This window comes from Etheostoma cragini, chromosome 13 (genome assembly GCF_013103735.1).
Source record: "Etheostoma cragini isolate CJK2018 chromosome 13, CSU_Ecrag_1.0, whole genome shotgun sequence".
Classification (NCBI taxonomy): domain Eukaryota; kingdom Metazoa; phylum Chordata; class Actinopteri; order Perciformes; family Percidae; genus Etheostoma; species Etheostoma cragini.
This window is the reverse complement of record NC_048419.1, coordinates 25,157,832-25,164,755: the sequence shown is the minus strand read 5'-3', so window position 1 is coordinate 25,164,755 and position 6,924 is coordinate 25,157,832. Positions and strand designations below refer to the sequence as shown.

The 6,924-nt window shown below is 41.2% G+C and overlaps 1 protein-coding gene across 1 annotated transcript in view; it reads left to right on the top strand.

Moving 5' to 3' along the window:
- The window catches only part of wwc1 (WW and C2 domain containing 1), a 54,773-nt gene that overhangs the window by 13,334 nt on the left and 34,515 nt on the right, over positions 1 to 6,924 (top strand). The gene's annotated exons all lie outside the window — the stretch shown is intronic.

The window sequence follows — 6,924 nt, the reverse complement described above, 5'->3', positions numbered from 1 at the left end:
AAGAGGTTTCAGCCTGAGCCAAAGGGAAATCATCAGTGCAAAAACGTTGCTGATATAATGGCATCAGTGTTTCATTGAGACAGATTTAAAACCGGTTAAAAACTAGTTGTTGCTTTTTCTCAAGTGGACTCGGACCCGGATCCAGCGACTCTGCCCGGGTCTGGTATGCACTGTTCACACTAATGCAACAAACTGGACTTTGGGGTCAGGTGTACTCGGATCCGTGCCCAGGTCCCTAATGTAAAAGAGCCCTTACAACAAGCACTTTAAACCTACATTTTTATACGTTTTTATTTGACTTTATTTTGTATTGTATTTATGTATAATATTGTAGTGTATTTGTTGTATTGTATTTATTCTCTAGTTTTTATGGGTATGATGGCGAGTGTGAGCACTGTAATTTCCATTTTTATGGCTAAAATAAACTTGACTTGACTGCATTATACTCCGTTGTATTTTATTATATTTTGTATTGTTACCTGCCTCTTGAGTTTATTGTTTTCCTTTAGATAAATAAAGGTGTTTCCACTAGGACTGCAACATTTATCTTTGTTGTTTTTTTACATTTTATTTAAATCGTCATTGCAATACCAACTGGCAAAATATACGCATTGCAAAAGGTTGCAACATATCGCGATAGACAATTTTTGTTTTTGTTAGTTGACAGAAAACATCAGTAGAAAACTGCCCTTTGAAATCTATCTGTCATTCTTTTTGTTTTACTCGTGCCTCATACATTTAATATAATGTCCAAGTTCTCCATAAAAGAATGTTAGAAATTATGTATTTTTATTTGTTTAAATTCAATTTGCAATTTGTTGTATTTTAGCACAACACTGAAAGCAGCAGAAATGTTGAACTGATATAATATAAGTTTATGTACCGCGAGCAATAAAGTGAGATATAACAAAATTATCGCATGTTGCATATTTTCCACATATCAGGCCGCCCTAGTTTCCACATAAATTGGTGAACAATTATGTATCAGAATGCAGGAAATGAAGTGCTTGGTGCTAAAAACGTCCTGGGGAGGACGCTCAGACCCCTCGCTCAATATACTCATTCTCCCACAATGCACCACAGAGCGCCACAGGAAGTCCTTCCTGCCGTTGGCCATCAAACTTTATTTGTTTGTTGTCATGTTGTTGTACTGATAAGAAAACTGAAGAAAAAAAAAACGATGCTGCTCGTCTGAACAAATGTGGTCTGTACCCACGGTTGGACTGCAATAAACACATTGTTAAAAAATAAAAATAAAGAGTGAAAACGGCCCGTAGGCGTGTTTTTACATCGACTGGTGATTAATATTCATGAGGGCTGTAGTGCATTAAACTGATATGACTCAGATCACATCCTTTGTTCTTCTAGTCCCAAACAAAGACTAGACTTCAGGGAGTTTTATAAGCTCCATTCATACTCCACAGATACTAGTAAGAAGGCAATATCAAATACAGATGGAAGAGAAGCAGACTTTAAGGAGTTTCTACCACTAATGAGCACATTACAGGGTTTCTGCATATTTAACCAAGTGGACTTTAAGATATTTTAAGACGTTTTTAAGACCATTTCGAACAAAATTTGATTGGCTGCAATATAAGTTACAAGTTTGGTCTCGTTTGAAGTCGCAATACAGCAAATTTATATCTGCTATTATATGAGCATAATGAGGTAGCATTGCATGGACGTTAACAAATTAGGACCCGTTTAAAATTATTTAAGACCTAGAACACAGTATCAGAACAAATATAAGACTTTTAAAAAACATTTGCTCTTCAAGTTTTAGACTTTTTAAAACGCCGCGGAAACCCTGAAATTAGTACTTGTCGGGTCTATCCTGCATCCAAGGGGGACAATACACAATATTATAACAACTATGCATGTAAAAAACATTTAAGGGTTGATATATATGTTTGATGACACCTGATATTGGACAGGTACTAAGTATAATTGAGGGGTTCTAGTTTTAGAAAGGTTAGTTTTCTTGTTATGTCTGACTAAATATAAAAAAAAGGTGCAGAGTGGCCTTTTTCTCTAATAAACCATCTTTGACTCTGGTTTTAAATGCATGTTTACCACGTGAGAGCCAATAGATTCATTTAGTTGTTTAGCTTACTCTTGTGATACACTCAAAATGTAAAAATGAGAAGCCTGCCGACAGCACAGATCCTGCCGTTTGTTTTGGTTTTTAAGCAGTAATTGGGTTAGGGGTTCAATGTCACAATGGCAGCCTAACCTAGACCCTGAAAAGGAAAAGTATTGCAGTATTTTCCCGGCTTTGCGGAAGACTTACAGTATGTGTGCAGGGATTTGGGCGTTCTTCCCCGGGAAAATGTTTTTCATTCACATGAATACAATCTCCCTCGTACATTGAGAGTCTCTTTGTGGGATTTGGCATCTTTTTCTAGTTGTGGTGTGTCTCTTTATGGTCATTTTTTGTTTTCATTATGGTGTTTTGGGTCTTTGTGGTCATTTATGTCTCTTTGTGTCCCTTTGTGTTAGTTTTGAGTCTCTTTTTCAAATTGTTTTGGACCGTTACTATCACCATATACATATGTGTCTTAAACATAGGAAAGGCCAGAGCACGTAATAAATAAATAACACTCAAAAAACATGCAGAAGAAGTCCGTCAACGATCAAAAGTCTTTTATTGACATTAATTTTGTCTAGGGGGCTTCCTAACATGGCTCATGGGCCGCATGCACCTAAACCTTGTAATGGCAGAGAAATCCCTATATTACATTGGTAGGGGTACTGGAACCTATCCAGAAACTAAACAATTTCTATCCTCACTAACAGTCGGTAGCCATTGCCAAACAAGTACTAATCTTATAAATGTCATAAGGACAATGAGAAGCATCCTTCCCACATACGCTGTGTCCAAATCCCCAGCAACGATACCTAAAACATCACATGGGATGAACAAGCAAAGAAAAACGAACATCAGGAGAAGCACCGCTCCTTTATTTCCAACAACCAGCAGAGTAAAAAGCTCTTCTCTTTGGCTTTTCTCTTGTGCTGCCTCTTATGTTTCGTGATGGCAGATCCACACACAAAAAAAACACAGAGCAGCGGCTCACTGCTGCAGGCAGAAACTGAACTGGGTCCTTTTTCAGCTGATGAATAATGAAAGGGGGCCCAGAGAAGACCCCCTCAGCTCCGCTCTAATTTTAGCTCAGGGACGACAGGGAGGCTTCTGCCAGCCGCTGAGCCTGGAAAAAAAACGCCGGCTGGTTGGCTGGCCGGGTATCCACATCCCATTATTTGATTCCTCTCTCCTCTCATCCACTAAATCCTCCGTCTCTAATCGCCGCGCCGAGGAGTCGATGACCTAAACTCGCCGCTCTCTGTCACTGCTCTGCCTCGGATGCAGGACCAGCTGCCAGCGGCGGCCCAGCCTGCATTTCACTGTCCAAAGCGCCTTGTAGGGCTTCTCACATGCTTCACTGCTATAGTGGTCCACATGCCTGTGATGGCTGTGGGAGCCCCCCCACAACACTGCAAACAGGTAACATGAAGGCCATTACAAGGTCTAGGTGCAGCACCCAAGCTGTTTTGGGCAGCACCTTAGCCAAATGAATGTGACTAAAAGACTTTTCTCAGACCGAATGGTTGTAGTCGGACTTCTTTTGCAAGTTTTGTCTTTAAGCTTTTTGAGGGTTATCTATTTATTATCTGCTCTAGTGTTTCCAAGGTTTCAGACACAGACGTGGTGATAGTAACGGTCCAAAATGATAATGAAAAAAGATGTCCAAAAAGAGACACAAAACTACAACAAAAGGGACACAAACAGGCTACAAAGAGACGTCAAATTACCAAAGAAAACCCCGCAAAAAAACAAAGACATTAAAATTGACCAAAGGGAGACAACACAACCACAAAGGGGCTTAACGTTAGCGGTCCGCTGACCCACTGCCGCCGGGTCTAACTGTCCCTGCAACTCCGAAAAAGTCTCCTGAGCTGCATCGGGCAGTTCAGTGGCCTTTCTATCCATTTTATTTCTATGCCTTTGAGGCGTCTGCACACGCCTCAGCAGCTGGTTTCACAGGGAAGAAAGCAGCACACAGCAAACGCTTTCCTCAATGTCCCACGGAATGATTTCAACTCCATCAAAATATCCGGGATGTGTTACGTACAACTGCTTCCCCGGCCATTGCCGACTGGTATCTTTGACTTCAGATTGGTGTCAGATTGCTCGGATAAAACCGTGGTCACATCATGGATGACTGGCAGTGTCGCCGGTCATCCATGTGGACTGGCAGCATGCTGCTCGTGGACCAGTCCAGTTTTATCGAGGGTCAGCCAAGCGTTCCTGATGAAAAACAGTGCACTCAAAAGCCCATTGCCTTCTGCTGAGGGTCAACCCTGACTTCATCCAGGATAAATCCAAATAAAAACTAGGGATACACCGATTATCTGCCCTGTGTGATTATCAGGCCGTGTGTTGAGGCCGTTTACAGATTATCTGTATCTGCGTTTTATTTGCCTGATAACCGATAACGTTAATGAATTCAAATGAGCGCTACTTTGGCTCGGCTCCAGCTTTGTGTCCGTCGCTCTGCTTCGGTTTCACTCACCACCGAGTCACAACACCATCTCCCTCTCTGTTACTGGGTACTGTGCCGAAACTCTCATTTATTCAACAATTCCTTGAAGCATTTTAGTTTTCACTGCAAATGCAAATCCAAATATCAGTTATCAGTATCATTAACTACTACTAATGGTTATAGGCCTTGAAAAACCTGGTATCGTTCGGTTGATCCCTGATAAAAAAAAACACCTGCAGGGAAGTTTTATTTCACATTTTGTTGTTTTTTTTAAACCACAAATTAGCCACATCTTTGAAGCAACTACGGATTTGAACTGGACATGTTAAGGATCATTACCCACCTTCTTATGTTCCAGAGTGGGCCACTCTACCTTATGTAACTGCTAAAACTAAGAATTATTAAGTATGGCTTTCAGAGGAGAGTGTCACATGATGGTCTGCATGTTTTCCTAAGAAGCTTAACTGAGCCCTAACACTGCGAGGATTCTTGTGATGTTTTGGCATCAAAGTGGTCAAAAATGAACTTGCAGGACATCCTTACAGGTGTGATATCAGCATTTAAGACCCATTTAAGACCCCCCCCCCCCCCCCCCCCAGGTTTGACATGCCAAGGTACACAGCCAGGCCGGGCCTTGGCACTCTAATGCAAAGTGACAAAGTGTGTGTGTGTGCAAACACACAGGGAGGCAGGCTGCATGTCTGGAAGGTGAGTCAGACGACGGCACAGAGATATGTTCATTCAGGAGGAGGGGGGGGGGGGCATAAATTCCTTAAGTCGAGTTACGAGGCTACTACATTTCATAGCTGCTCAAGGTCCAAGGGTAAAGACACACACACACACACACACACACACACACACACACACACACAATTAATCCATTATGTTTAACTGGCAAAGCATGCAAATCAAATGTGAGTTTATCCTAAAAACATCAAATTACAGCTTCAGAGATCTGCCTCAATCTTTACACTCGCCCTCATAAAAGTGACGGCGCGTTATGGAGCTGACATTATTGGAGCTGACCTGATGATATGCGTGGCAGCGAGGGTGGATGAGTGATATGGATCTGACATGTTTCTTCTTTTAAAAACGCTGTGCCATTGGCTTTCTCTTCCTCATTGTATTTTCCAATTTTTTTGTCTCACTTCAGTCCTCCTAAAATTCGGCAGAAACCTTAACGTGGCTGAGTAGGTTTAAAGAGCCCACGGCCATCTTTTAATTAATGGCTCACAGACATAATGTCTTGGTAATTAGGAAACTGGTTGTTTACCGAACATTGGACAAAGGGTTTGTTTTTTTCAGAAAAAAAGAAGAACAAAAAACATCTACAAAAAAAATGGATGTATCCAAAAAGCAATGCCGTAACACTGTACCACATTAAAACCGGTACTGCAGGCAGTGGTGTCAAAAGCATTCAAAGTATAATATGTATTAAAATATTCAATACTAAAAGGTAGAAGTACAGTTACAAGGGTTTAAAAAGACTTCTGTAAAAGTGCTGGTTTCAAAACTCCTTAAAAGTAAATAAGTAAAAGTAATTTAATGGGAAAAAATGCCAATACGAACCAAAACAAAAAAACACATGCAAAAACCCCAAAGAAGCACTTCCGTGTACTACTGAGCATTAACGTGCGTTTCATGGAGCAGAAGATATGATGACACGATGTCTATGAGTATTGTAATGAATCTGGGAGGGATTCCCTCCATCCGCATGGCGCCATTTATCTGTATAGATTTTTGGGTTGTTTTTTTAATGATGACAAGCCTGAATGAAAACATGCCAAACTGAAAGAGGAGTAACGAGGCTATTTTAAAAATGTAAGGAGTAGAAAGTGCAGATAATTGTGTGAAAATGTAAAAGGGGTGGAAGTAAAAAGCCTGCTGCGCATTAAAGACCCAAGTAAAGCATAGAAACCCAAAAGTTCTACTTCGGTAAGGTAACGAAGTATTTGTACTTCGTTACTTGACACCTCTGGCTGTGGTACATCCGATATCCAAATAAAGAACCGCAGACTCTTCTTCTGGAGTTTTATCAGACACACTCGGTACCAAAGAAGAAGAGGCTTACTGTCTTTCTCCATTCCTAAAGCCCTGAACTATAAAAAGGAAGGCTTTCACATGACTGCAGCCGCACATTTATAGCTGACAGTTCCTTGAATTTCTTATTTTTCTGTCTCCTCAGCTTCTGTTAACTTCTCACGCAGAGCTTTTGCCCTAGAATAGAAAAACGGGGTCTCTGTAGACCGCCCGGGGTCTACAAACGGCAACAAAAACAAACTGTGTCTACCTGCACCACGAAGCATACCAAAACAGTGCTCCAGCGTTCCAGCCAATGACAACAACAAGAAGGATTTGGGGGTGGGGGGGGGGGGGGGGG